The following is a 14,035-nucleotide window of genomic DNA, read 5'->3' on the forward strand; positions in this document are numbered from 1 at the left end:
CCGACAATTTCCTGCAAATGCCGTCCAAATGCTCATCTGCAACAAACCCTGGCTGCCGCTGCACACTGACACATAAATATATAAATATAAATATACATTTAAATATAAATATGCTTCTTTCTCGCGAGATCCGCAGCGAGATTAGCCTCCACGTTGACTCCGCACGGAACAACATTAGACTGGTGCGCTATCTCTCTACATCTTGTTAATATATATATAATTATATAGAGCACAGAAATGGGACCAGTCTAGCAGAGCTATTGGCCGCCTACTACCATTATTAGGTTGAAACTTCTACTTCTACTTCTATACTGGACAGTCCCTAAGGAATAAACGTCCAGGGCGATAGCTAGCCATGGTGTGTGTGACCTAGCCAGGGTACAGCCAGGTAGTTTGCCTTTTTTAGCCGAATGGCACTGAGGGTGGTCACAGCCAGAGTTTTTTGCGCCCTCAGTGGTTCTTTTACGTCCCCATTGGTCTTAGTATTACTATATTGACTAATACTGGAGACAGGACCGCCATTTTACGTGGTCATCCGAGCCACGGGAGATTCACAGTCTCCAATGTTGAGAGCCAGGTTTTTACACCTTCAGAAAATTCACTGCCCCAGCCGGGGTTTGAACTCACAGCCTTCAGTGGACAGTATACGTGGCCTAACCACTGGACCACGAGGGCTCTGTTGGACCACGAGTATTAAAACGGAGTATTAAAAAGAATTATAACCTGCGAAACGTGTTCGTGTGATTCGAAGAAGCGATTTATACACGTATCTATTTGGTTTGGACTATAAAAAGAAACGACGGGGGCTATACGCGTAGCCTGTATTGCTCATACGACGTTACATAGGGATACATTTGGTATGAATTCAGTGAACACACGGAGACAGCGAGGTAAGTGCATGCAGCTATAGCACACGACGTGCGGTGTTATTAGTGCAGATGGGGTCGTTGTCGTATCAGGTACTACAGATATGTACCCGAGCTAGTTTTAGGGTGTTTAGTAGTATGTTTATATTTTCATATGAGGTATGTTTAGGGTTAGGGTTAAGTTTAGGGTTATGGTTAGGGCTAGGGTTAGGGTACACTTCTGTAGTACAGGTCTGGTACACTTTGTGTATACTAAGTATCCTGCCAGATATGCGCGCACATACCCAATGCTACGGGAAGCGTACCTAGTGCATTGAGCATGGGTGCGGTTGGCATTACAGACTCTCCGCCGGGACTCTGCTTCGAAGGAGGGGAGAGTGTAAGGTGTCTATACCGTCACCTACGAGTCGAAGCCATTCTACGGGATTCAATCCTGTACTGATGCTTCGCCTCCTCTGATATCTACATAGGACTCCTATAGCACCCACAGAGTTTTCTTCCTCTGCTTCCGGCACATACACGACTCCTAGCCTTTGCCTTGTCTTCTCTTAATATCTACCTACTTTTCCCATCTTTCCCTTGCTTGTCTTCGTACGGTCTCTGCATGCTTTTCCCCATCTTTCACGCGTTCGTCTTCCTCTGCTCTCTACATATACGAATCCTAGCCTTCCCTCGCCTGTCTTCCTCTGCTCTCGGTTTACTCGTCCTATCCTTTCATTGATCGTGTTCCCTTGCTCTTGGCATACGAGTGCTAACCCCCCACATCTCACACATACGTATATAAATATAATAATTTACAGTCTATACTGAGATATTATAATCCGTCTAATGATTTGATTCATGTTGATAATTTCCACATTGCGCGACTACAGTCCCTGGTATTGTTCTCGACGTTTTCCCTCTACGTGCGTATAAACAACAACGTGATTACGATTGAATGATATATGTTATTGCCTGCATCACTTTCAAAGGTGTTAGTAAACAGTAATTCGCCGCGACGAGATACGCAGTGACGTGTATAAAACCTAGTAAACGCACGTCTTCACTTGTTTCTATCTCTCAAACTGTAAACTCTATGCTCGGGTGTCTGAGGCCGGCGTTGATGCATATATAAGAAAAGGCGATATGCTACGGTTTTGCGCAGAAGTTCAATTGCAGATTAGAGCCATATGTCACCGTGTAGCCGTCTCTCGTGACGCCAGGTGTTTCGGTGATGTCCGATTGAAGGTCGGATACTATGCCGCGGAATATATTTCGTCTCACGAACGGGTCGGTCTCTTCGGCAAGGTGGTTAACGTCGCTGGCAAGATCAGCGCCGACTCGGGTTGTAGATTGCAGACATACCTGAGCGAAACAGCGAATTATCGCGTTAAAACGCAAACTCGCGAATAGGAAACCGCGTGCACATGCATTCTCTCCCGCTACGCGTGTATCGTATGACATGCAGAATTAACCGACTAGCAGGAGTTTGACATTGCAATACACTATGGGCAGACGTGTTATGCGCACGTATATGCACGCACGCACGCACGCACGCACGCACGCACGCATGCACACACGCACGCAAGCAGACAGATGCGCGCCATGCACGCACACATCCATGCAAACATGAACGCACACACACGTACGCACGCACGTACGACATATTTGATATATATATAAATATATATATTTATATATGTATATATACTCACTAAGAGTGACACGATCCATATTAGCGTTGTTGCCGTAACGTGCTCCATCTCTCGCTCTGTCTTTCACCTTCTACTTTAACAGCGTATATACACTCACATCGACTGCCGCCTCTCTATCGATCTCCAATACCACACGTACTGCGCGCTTGGTGACACGCTCCTCACATTTATACTCGTTCCTAGGTTCTCGCGGCCTCGGCAAGGCAACCCGGAATCGTCCTAGTTTGTCGAGAAACGAGTTAGTAGCTTGTTTTACGGTGCTAGATTGTGTACGGTGAGCACTGGGGGGCAGTCGCTAATGTTTTCCGCAATTAGCGATATATAGCTGAAGGATGGATCGTGGCCTGATGACGAGCAGGGCGAAAAGCGAGTACGTACCAGCAGGTACCTGAAGAATATATATACCACATGTTGTTGTGGTGTATGTGTGTGTGTGGGTGGGTGTGGTGGGTGGTGTGTCGGTGTGGTGTGTGTGTGTGGTGGGGTGTGCCGGCGCGTGTCGTGCTGCGTGTATATATATAATGTAGATCTATAAAATATACTCTAATATAAATAATACTGGTTTGACACACCATAGCAGTCCGAAGATCGCTCTAATCCTCGCGTACCATGCTACCTAAAACTGCAGCATGGAGTTAATAAAACCCCAATACCATGGCTTGTCCTGCATGCTGCCCCCCATATGTTTTACAACCCCATCTATAGATAGAGTTTTAGCGAACTGATCCTTGCGCAGCATACATTACGCCCGCATTCCATAACAACGACGAAAAACACTAAGGCAGATTATACTAAAAGCGCAAACCATTGGCGCTGCCCATACAATCGCCAGCTGTATGCCCAGCATCGCACATGCGCGCACGCACGCACGTACGTACGCAACGCACGCACAGCACACACGCACACATGCACCACGCACCACGCACGCACGCATCACGCACGCACGCACACGACGGTCTGGATATTCCAAAGGCAGCCAAGCGCGCCTGTCGCTAGTCAGCGCCCCGATCCCCGCAGCGCCGCCCACCTGCCCACGCTCACTCGCACCAGCCGGCCTGCACGCACGAGCCAAACATGTTTCTGCTTGCCATCTATGACACAATACGACATACGCATATACGTCTCTCCATGACGGCTATAATTGGCCATAGGAAGATTCTTTCTAGTGACGAAATATTGGCCGAGTCAACTTCGTTCGCGCTTATACAGCTGAAAATTCACTGACTTGTGCGTTCAAATAGCGCTCCTAAACAAATATTGTCAAGAGAGCGTATATGCGCAATGTGTATTGCATAAACGTGCTAGCAGAACAGCTGACATGCACACCTAGGTACGCAACACACCACACGCAACCAGGCTGAAAGTGACATCCAAATCTGACGCGTTGCCGCCAGCATTCTAAAGCGAGTGCGGAAGGCTCCGATCGCAGAGCCCGGGAAAACGAATCAGCCACTGCAGAGGACGTCAAAATAACATCATGATAGCGAAAACACCTAATTATTCAACTAAAGTTTTAATAATGAGTTAATCCTCTCTCGCTCTCTCTCGCCTCTCTCTCTCGCGTCTTCTTCTTATCTTACAGTCTCTGAGATCTAGCTCTTCAGCTTATCTTTCTTCTCCTCTCCTTCTTCTCTCTCGTCGCTCTCCCTCTTCTCTTTCTCATCCGGCGCCTCATCCGTGTCTCTCTGCACTCTCGCTCCCCGGCATCTCTCTTCCACGGCTAAACGAGCCTATCATTTAGCCATCTATTTAAGCCCACTATTATTCATTTCTTTTTATCATCTATCATACCATCGTTTATCTATTATTATCCCATGCTATTTATGATTTACACGCTAATCTATCCATCCATCCATCGTGCCGCGGCCGCCCGTCCGCCGTCTAATCATCCATGACCGTCCGTCCGACGTCCACCATTCCAGTGATCAAAACCTACACACATACTTACCTACTTGAAGGCATACGCCATCGTTCCCGACAATGCCAGGTAATCCGAGAGTTAACTGCTGTTAGGCAGCATTGTACAATCGGCAGAACACACACACACACAACTACACATGGTCGGCGCACAGCACACCACACACAACACACACATCACATCACGCACACACAACACACAACCAACATCACACACACCACCTACACACACAAACACACACCACACACACACACACACACACATCACAGCACACACACGCTGAGGTCGTGTTGGAGAGCTCCACAGCATCACACACACACACACACTTCACACAACACACACACACACCACACACCCAATATAAACATGACCAAAACTAGACAGAGGGCACCAGAGAGTGCATACCTCCGCGAACATTAACATTAATCTGCTCGCGGGCGGCCTGCTGACTGAACCGCAGCCTGCAAACTCACCGCTCACTGGTGGCTGCTGCTTGACTTGTCGCCACTCGCATGACAATCGAACGCCGCTATCGACGCGCGGTGGCTGCTGACTGACTCGCCAGCTGCTAACTTCGCCGCTCACTGGTGGGCTTGCTTGCTGACCATCGCACACTCGCGACTCGACGCCTAATCGATCGCCGCGGGTGCCACACACACACACACCAGCACAACACACACACATACACACACACACGGATTCGCGTCGCGGCGGCAGCAGCGCGCCGAGCGAGGCAATGACCTTCCGCTTTCGCGAGGTTAAAAACATCAAAATATAATAGTAATATTAAATATAAATTCTAAATATAGAATAATAATAAGCCATTTTAAACATAAATATGCTCCTCTCGCGAGATCCGCAGGGCGAGAAGCCGCCACGTGGACTCCGCACGGAACCCAACATTAGACAGGCGCTATCTCTCTACACGTCTTGTTAATATACATATAAAGATAAGCCACGTAGAATGGGACCATCTAGCAGCAGCTATGGCTCGCCTACTACCAAATTATTAGAGTTGAAACCTCCTACTTCTACGCATACTGGACAGTCCCCTAAGGAATTAAACGTCCAAGGCGATAGCTAGCCATCGGTGTGTGTGACCGTAGCCAGGGTACACCCCAGGTAGTTTGCCATTTTTTAGCCGAATGCACTCGAGGGTGGTCACAGCGTCAGAGTTTGTTGCGCCTCAGTGCTGTACGCCCCATTGGTCGTAGTATTGACTATATTTACTAATACTCGGAGACGGGACCGCCATTTGTACGTGCATCCGAGCCACGGGAGATCACAGTCTCCAATGTTGAGAGGCGCAGTTGTACACTCAGAAAATTCACTGCCCAGCCGGTGTCGAATCACAGCCTGTCAGTGGACAGTAGACTGCCATACCACTGGAACCACGAGGGCCTGTGGACCACGAGTATCTAAGAACGGAGTATTAAAAAAGAATTATAAAACCATGCGAAACGTGTTACGTGTGATCGAAGATAGCGATTATACACGATCTATTTTTGGACTATAAAAAGAACCGACGGGGCTAACGCGTAGCCTGTATTGCTCATACGACGGTACAGTAGGATACATTGTAGAATTCAGGAACACCCGAGACAGGCGAGTAAGGCCAGCAGGCATAGCACACGACGTGCGTGTATGAGTCGCAGAGGGGTCGTTGTCGCACAGGTTACTACAGAAATGTACCCGGAGCTAGTGTAGGTTAGTAGTAATGTTTAATTCATATGATATGTTTAGGGGTTAGGTTAATGTTTAGGTTAGGTGTAGGGCTAGGTTACGTACACTTCGTATACAGGTCTGTAGCACAGTTGTGTATACTAAGTATCCTGCCAGAATATGCGCGCAACATGGTGTGGTTGTTGTACCCCAATGCTACGAAGCGAAAAACCTAGTCAGAAGCAGGTGCGTGCATTACAGACTCTCCGCCGTACTCTGCTTCGAAGGAGGAGAGTGTAAGGTCCATACCGCACCCTACGAGTCGGAAGCCATTCAAGCGGATCTAACAGGATTCACATACAGGCTTCGACCCAGGAAACACGGCAAGTGGCGCAGGCAAAGGCCCACGCTGCCAGCGTATAGAAGGACCGCATGGATCGACTCGGGTCGTCATTCTACCTACGGCTAACGACCCAGTTCACATCACTACTAGCTCGTCGACTGCGCCAAAAGTTAAAGTTGACCTACACGGCGGTCCCTGGTCGTCTGGTATGAAGGAAGCTGACCCCGAAGTCCGATCACCAGCGGGTCCCGCAATATCGCTGCAGCCGTGGCCTTGCCATGCGGCCGTGTATGCCTGGGTCGAAGCCTGGTATTGAATCTCTTTAGAATCCCGTAGAATGGCTTCGAACTCGTAGTTGACAGATAGACACCTATACACCACATATAGTACCTCGAGTACAACTGTAATAGCTTGATAAGACAACGACTCCTTCAGTGGTCATTCAGTGGACACTGTCCTAACAGCGTAAATAAACGATAGGCTCTTGATTTCTGTAACTCGACTAAGGACTAAACTAAACGTCTCGCGTTCGGATAAGGAGAAACTACGTTCTAGCGACCCAGTAAGAACGCGACGGTGCTCCCCCACGTGTACAAGTATTCGATATGGATAGGTGCATGAAGCGCATGTTCTATAAATGGATACACACAGGGTGTGAAAGACGCGATCAACAGGCATCCTTGAGGCGGTTTAATAAAATATTATGCTAAAAAATACCGAAATCTATTTAACATACCAAAACGTCTGAAGTTCTATATCTCTTTCACCTATAATTTCGCCCGACCATTCCTAGCAAACTGCCGCCAGATGCGATGCGCCAAAACCCAGGCGCGCGCTGTCCACACTGACACACTAATAAAAATATAAATAATAACTAAATATAAGTTGGTCAGTGTGCAGCGGCACCCATGCGGCAGCCAGGTTATGCAGATGAGCATTGACGCACATAGCAGGAAATGTTGCAAATAATAGGTAAAAAAGTACGACAACATAAGACGTTGGTAGAAATAGATTCGTATTATTTAGCATATACTTTATGAAACGCTCCAAGTGCCTGTGGCAATCACATGAGACTAAATGCACAGAATAGCACTACGTCGCTCATTGCGAGACATGTAAGAACCCGTCAAGGAGACATACCACGGCATTGCTATTGAAATACCAGTAGGCAGTAAGATCAGCCAGTAAGTCAATCATACATTTGCTCCGTAAAATAGCAGATATAATCGCAGAGCCGGATGACGATATAATAGTCTACGCCAAAAATGCTATCAGAAAGGAGCATTAGTATAGTGCATATACCTAAACAGAGGGTCATAAGACAAATTTTCCATTATTACCCTCTAAAGTATTGTCCGTATATACAAGAGTAAAAAGATCCTAATATTCACTCTTGATATGTATGTAATATATTAACAATATATATGCATATAATAATATAATAATATATATTATATTATATATAGATATTAAATATTGTAATATAAATAATCTTAAAGCATAAATAAACCGTATCTCGATCAAGACGCAGCGTTAGACCAAGTGCGACGAGTCGCAGCGAGGCCACGAACACGTCAACGCCGCGCAGGGACATTTCCAAGGCCGACATGGGCTTGCCAAGCAACCGTCGACAGAGAACCGAATGTACGGGCCTACCACTATCATATGTTGTCGCACCCAGCATGTTAAAGTTACGTCCACGAATTTCCTGAAATTATAGATTGAAGACTATTTGTAATGTTTTTACATCAAAAGTGGTACTGAACGTTAGCTAAATAATCCTAAAACGCCTCCCTTGATATAGAATGTTTTTACAGTTGTTAAAATTGTAAAATACTTGACGTATTTGAATTATAGTGTTACCTAAGCACTATTACAACCAATACGCGTCACTCGATTGCTGCACGGTGCCTGTGCGTCGATGTCATCGTGAATTGTGTCATGGTGGCAGCAAAGTGGTGCGCCAAACAGTTCAGGTTTGAATTTTGTTGGCTATATAGAACTATACAATATAGAAACAATAAATAACTATATTTCATGTGCGATAGTTGTAAAAATTAATACTAAAACTGCGAAAGTGTATTTGTGTTTTTTAATTTCTGCCAACAAAAAATGTTTGGACATCCCCTCAGAACGATCAGAAGCTAGGATAAACATAAACGATAAACAATGGCGCAGACACGCACTCGAAAGAAAACGAAAAGAGAAAAAAGCAGCAAAGAAGATATGAGAGAAACTCCGCTAAGTTTACAAAGGAATTTCATGCGCCACAATGATTTTGGCTCAAGGCACATCGTTTACGCAAATGTTCGCTAAATCGCTAGCTGCGTCTGGGCGCCACACAAGAATTTTCCTAATTCACTGGCGGTTTGTGTTTGAATCCGAAGCCCGGGTTTTGGTTACATCGAATGCAGCCGGCAGAAATTAGGAGTATAAAGAAAGGTAATGAGCATGAAAAAGAAAATAGAACACGCTAATTTATTTCATACATTTAATTTGTACAAATAAACAACAAACTAACTACTCTGCTGGGCTCGGAAAATTCGTGACGTAGACAGTTTAACTAAGACAACAGCCGCGATGACTAAATTTATTTCAAATAGTAAATCCTAAGTAATTAATCGTATCTTTATTATAATAACTGAAATATAGTTTAATATTAGCGTGAACTCCGATAGACTAATCTCCGAGTCTCAAGATGATGCAATAGCTTGCGGTCTCTCAGTACCTTTAAGATTGATGATGACACAGACCACAGGCGAAGGTGTTCGGGGACTACGTTAAAAAAAAGAAGTTAATTTCAACATTTTTTTTTTTTTGAATGTCGTATGTTTGATTATAATGCGCGGTCTGTATTATACAAATATAAAATTAACACCAAAATAATACTGTTTGTATTATACACACTATTATTCTATATAATATTAGTACTAATTCATCTTTTCAATTGTTTTTTAAGGCCGCGAAAAAATAGAAAGAACGATCACCAAACCTGATCCATAGAACGAATCACCGTACAGATAAGACCCTACTTTGTTTACAGAATGTGCATAACTAGCGTATTATAGCCTCGTTCACACGAGACCTCTCGTATTTATGAAAGACGGTATTTGCGAAATACGCGAACTGAGAAAATACGCGGCCCGAGCGTCACACGCTGATCGCGGCCCAGAAATACGGTATTTGCGAAGCTGCGAGCGTGCTTTATAACAATCAAGCGAACAATGCGAAATACAACAATCGAATGCCACCAACTGTCCGATAAAATACGTAGACTGGTCGCGCGCATCGAAGCTCGACAGTTCCACTCGCGTTACACTGGAACTGTCGAGCGCGGACCAGTCTATAAAATACGCGGCTTCAGAAATCCGGGGCCCGTTGCCAGAAAAAAAATTAGTCTTAACATTAACCTTAAACTTAAGTTTTTCTCTTAAAGCGTTGCCAGAAACTTCGTAAAGTTACGATTAATTTTAAGTCTAATGTTAATGTTAAGGTTAATTTTAATAGCGTTGCCAGAAACCACTTAAACTAAACTTACTTAAGTGAAAACTTGCGATAACAGGAACTTCATCACAAGGCTGCTGATTGGATGGGAATCGATCACAAAATTCAAATTCATACACATTTATTGTACATAACAGTAATTTATGCATATTATGATGGCTAACCACATATAAATAATATTTGATGAAAAACGACACGGTCTTGAATTTATTCTGCACCAAGGTTCTGCACAACAAGACAAATTCTCACACTGTAGAAATTCTCACGAGACGCGAGAGTCGTGTGGTCAGTGCAAAAGTATTTAAAACAAGAGAACAAATGCCATACGGCATTTGTAAATGTTTTGACACTTTTGTTTTGCTTCACGATCGGTAGATAATTAATGTTTTTGACGTGTTTTTTCAAGAAAAAACATGATGTTACTCATTAATATAAAATATAATATCACTATAATTGTAATTCTTAGTCTAAATGTGTTATTTTCATCTTAATATTAAAGTTAAGGGAGGGTCTAGGATCTCTTAAGTTAAGAGAAAAGTTACGAGAATTTTTAATTCTCTTAACTTTACGAAGTTTCTGGCAACGCTTTAAGAGAAAAAGTTAATGTTAAGGTTAATGTTAAGACTAATTTGTTTCTGACAACGGGCCCCCGGTATTTAGCGTTCACACGAGGAAATGCGCGGTCCAAGAAATCCGGTATTTCTCAAGCACGGCAAATTATTCGGGGTCTGGGAAGCCTCGTATTTACATGAAATACCGGATCTGTTTAGATACCGTATTTCTTGGGCCTCGTATTATGCCTCGTGTGAACGCTAAATACCGGATTTCTTGCTACGTGTGAACGCGGCTAATAGCGTCAGCATCTGCGTTCTTTTTTCTCTCTCGGTGAAACAGAGATTTATGCATGCTATCGCATGGTGAGAAATTGTAAGGTAGAGTTGTTATTTATGATGCCACGTGTAACATTGGCCAGTCTACAGCAAATTCGTCATGTATACACAACATATTCGACAATCGTTTGTTTTTGAACGCGTATGTGTGTGTGTGTGGATGCTGCGTTTTTTGCGAGGCTGCGTTGCTGTGTGCGAAGGCGCGTGTGCACGTGTGTGCGACGTGCGGGTGTATGGATGTGTGTGGGTGTCTATGGATGAATAGGTCTGTACACGTGTGTGCGACGTGCGGGTGTATGGATGTGTGTGGGTGTCTATAGATGAATAGGTCTGTACACGTGTACACGGGCGTGTGTGTGTATGTGTGTGTGTGTGTGTGTGTGTGTGTGCGTGTGTGTGTGCGTGTGTGCGTGTGTGCGTGTGTGTGTGTGTGTGTGTATGTGTGTGTGTGTGTGTGTGTGTGAGTGTCTGTGTGTGTGTGTGTGCGTGCGTGCGTGCGTGCGTGCGTGCGTGCGTGCGTACGTGCGTGCGTGTGTGAGCGAGTGTGTGTGTGTGTGCGTTCGCGCGCGCGTGTGTGTGTCTGTGTGTATGTGTGTGTGTGAGTGTGTATTTGCATGTGTACGTGTGTGCGCGTGTGCTTGGGTAGGTGTGTGTTTGTGTATGCGCTTGTGCGCGTATGTGTGAACGCGCGTGTGAGTGCGTGCGTATGAGCGCGTGCGCGTCTATGCATGGGTGTGTGGGTAAGCGCGTGCGCGCGTGCATATATGTGTGCAGTTAGTGTGGTCGTATGTGATTGACAGTGACGTGTGTGCCTACGTTTGTGCCTCTCCCCTCCCTGTCTCTCGCTGTGTGTCTGTGTTCATTTGTGTTTATCTTCAGGTCGTTTTTGACGAATCATCACAATCAATCGCTTGCTGTAAACATCGAACAATATCAGTATCAAATGCACAAATGCCAACCCTTTGAATTAATCAGCGTGGTAAAAGTTCACGTAACACTATACTGATAAGTCACGTGAGCGAGATATAGCTTATAAAATTTAATTAAATAGAAGTTAGAATAAGCGCGTGTGTCGCTAATCGTGGGTGGGGGTAGGGGTGGGGGCGCAGAATGATGTTTAGTGGGATCGCGAGATATCTGCATGAGAAATTTCTTAGTTTCAAAACACACTAGAGCTAGATGTTAGATGCTAGACTTAGCACTTAGAGTGAAGGCATTATTTCATACTATTTATATAATAAATTTTTCCGGAACGCAAACGTCCCTCTAAAATAGGGGCTGTCACATTAAGCACGTTTTCAAAAGCATGATTCACTGTGAGCCCATCACTGCCAAAGCTCAGCTCAAACTGAACATTTAATATTTTTATCATCACAATGTTCTTTTCTTTTTTAACACAATTTATGCTATGTAAATGTAGTTATATGATTTTATGAATTCGTTATCAAAAAATTGCTGCATTGTATCATTGTGTTATCATCATTGGTGAATCGTGTATAATATTTGGGTGATACATCTTTCCATAGTGAAGACCTTTGTCGCACAACAAAAAACAGCATTTTAATATTATATATTTTATCTACGCTAATCACCGTTTTATTCGGAATTAATTCGGATATCTACTTATTATTCCCGTTATTAGGTACATTTTATGCAAAAAATAAAAATCTGATGAACGGTCTTATATGTATCGCCATGTATGCTTTTATATTTAGTCTTACCACGGATTTCCATGTATTGCTACATGCATTGTATGTATGAGTGTACCCTTACCCGCGTAGCCCTTCGCTCCACCGCAGGAGCCTGTGGCAGGAGCAAATGGCTACTTGGTACACTCATATATACAATGTATTTTCCAACAGGTTTATGCTGAAGTTGCAGTAATGCCTAGCAATTTATTTATAAAAACAACTTATTTGCAATGACCCGTTTTGGGGTTAATTCAACTCTAAACAAATTATCAAAAAACGCGATCATCTAATTTTTGTGTATATGTAAGTGCGAAACCAATAGAATGTAAGAAATTGGAATACTGCAATAGACTCCACAGTGCAACCGAACATTAAAGACGATAATATTAATAGATGGGATTCAGATGCAAGATCCTAATAAGATGTTACTAGAGAGAAGATACAACCAGTGAATCAATTGTGAAATATTAGGACCGTGATATGATATAAATAATATAAATAATATAATAAAATAGAATAAAATAAAATAAAATAAAATATAATATAATATAATATAATATAATATAATATAATATAATATAATATAATATAATATAAGATAATATAATATAATATAATATAATATAATATAATATAATATAATATAATATAATATAATATAATATAATATAATATAATATAATATAATATGATATGATATGATATGATTATGATATCGATAATGATTATTGATATGAGTAGATATATATGATTATGAAGTAGTGAATATATTATGATTATGATGATGATGATCGATTATGATATGTGATATGCATACTGATCTATGTATGGGGTTGAATATATATAAGTTAATATGAGTTAGTCAAGGATGGTAGTATAAGTATAATATAATATAATATAATATAATATACTATAAGAATAGATATGAAGAACTATGTGTACTGTCCCCGCCTATGTATAGAAGATAGAGTAGAATAAGACTTATATTGACAATATATATTGACAGCTCAGTATTATGGCTGCACCTGTGCACAGCCCGTACTTGGCAGGTCAGCATTGAATGTTACTAGCTGGTCTGCTTATATGGTGAAGCGAACTGAACTTCTTATTATTTTTCCTGCTAACCTTTATTATTACAGGCATTTACGCTTGTCATTAAAAAATATAGAAACCTGATTATGTAGGCCACTTGATTATGTTTTTATCATCAAGAGTACAGCAAACTTTGCTCCTGTGCTCGAGAGAGAGAGCGAGAGAGAGAGAGAGAGAGAGAGAGAGAGAGAGAGAGAGAGAGATGCTAAGCACAGGACAGAGGCAGGCATTTATGCTTGTTTTGAATAAATAATATATTTGGTCACATGACCCACTCGATGTTGTTTTTGGAATCAGGTTAAAAGGGTAAGCGAACACCCTAGAATTGAGAGTGTATTATGATAGCGAGTACATAAATAATATTATATACCAACA

At 43.0% G+C, this 14,035-nt stretch overlaps 1 long non-coding RNA gene across 1 annotated transcript; it reads right to left on the minus strand.

The window, feature by feature from the left end:
* Positions 1–1,452: 1,452 nt before the first annotated feature.
* Positions 1,453–2,699, minus strand: LOC106815883. The gene is made up of 2 exons (XR_001394802.1): positions 2,561–2,699; positions 1,453–2,210 (listed from the first exon to the last, which is right to left on the minus strand). It is a non-coding gene; the product is annotated as an uncharacterized LOC106815883 (long non-coding RNA).
* Between the last annotated feature and the right edge of the window lie 11,336 nt (positions 2,700–14,035).

This window comes from Priapulus caudatus, unplaced genomic scaffold (genome assembly GCF_000485595.1).
Source record: "Priapulus caudatus unplaced genomic scaffold, Priapulus_caudatus-5.0.1 Scaffold1226, whole genome shotgun sequence".
Taxonomy (NCBI): domain Eukaryota; kingdom Metazoa; phylum Priapulida; class Priapulimorpha; order Priapulimorphida; family Priapulidae; genus Priapulus; species Priapulus caudatus.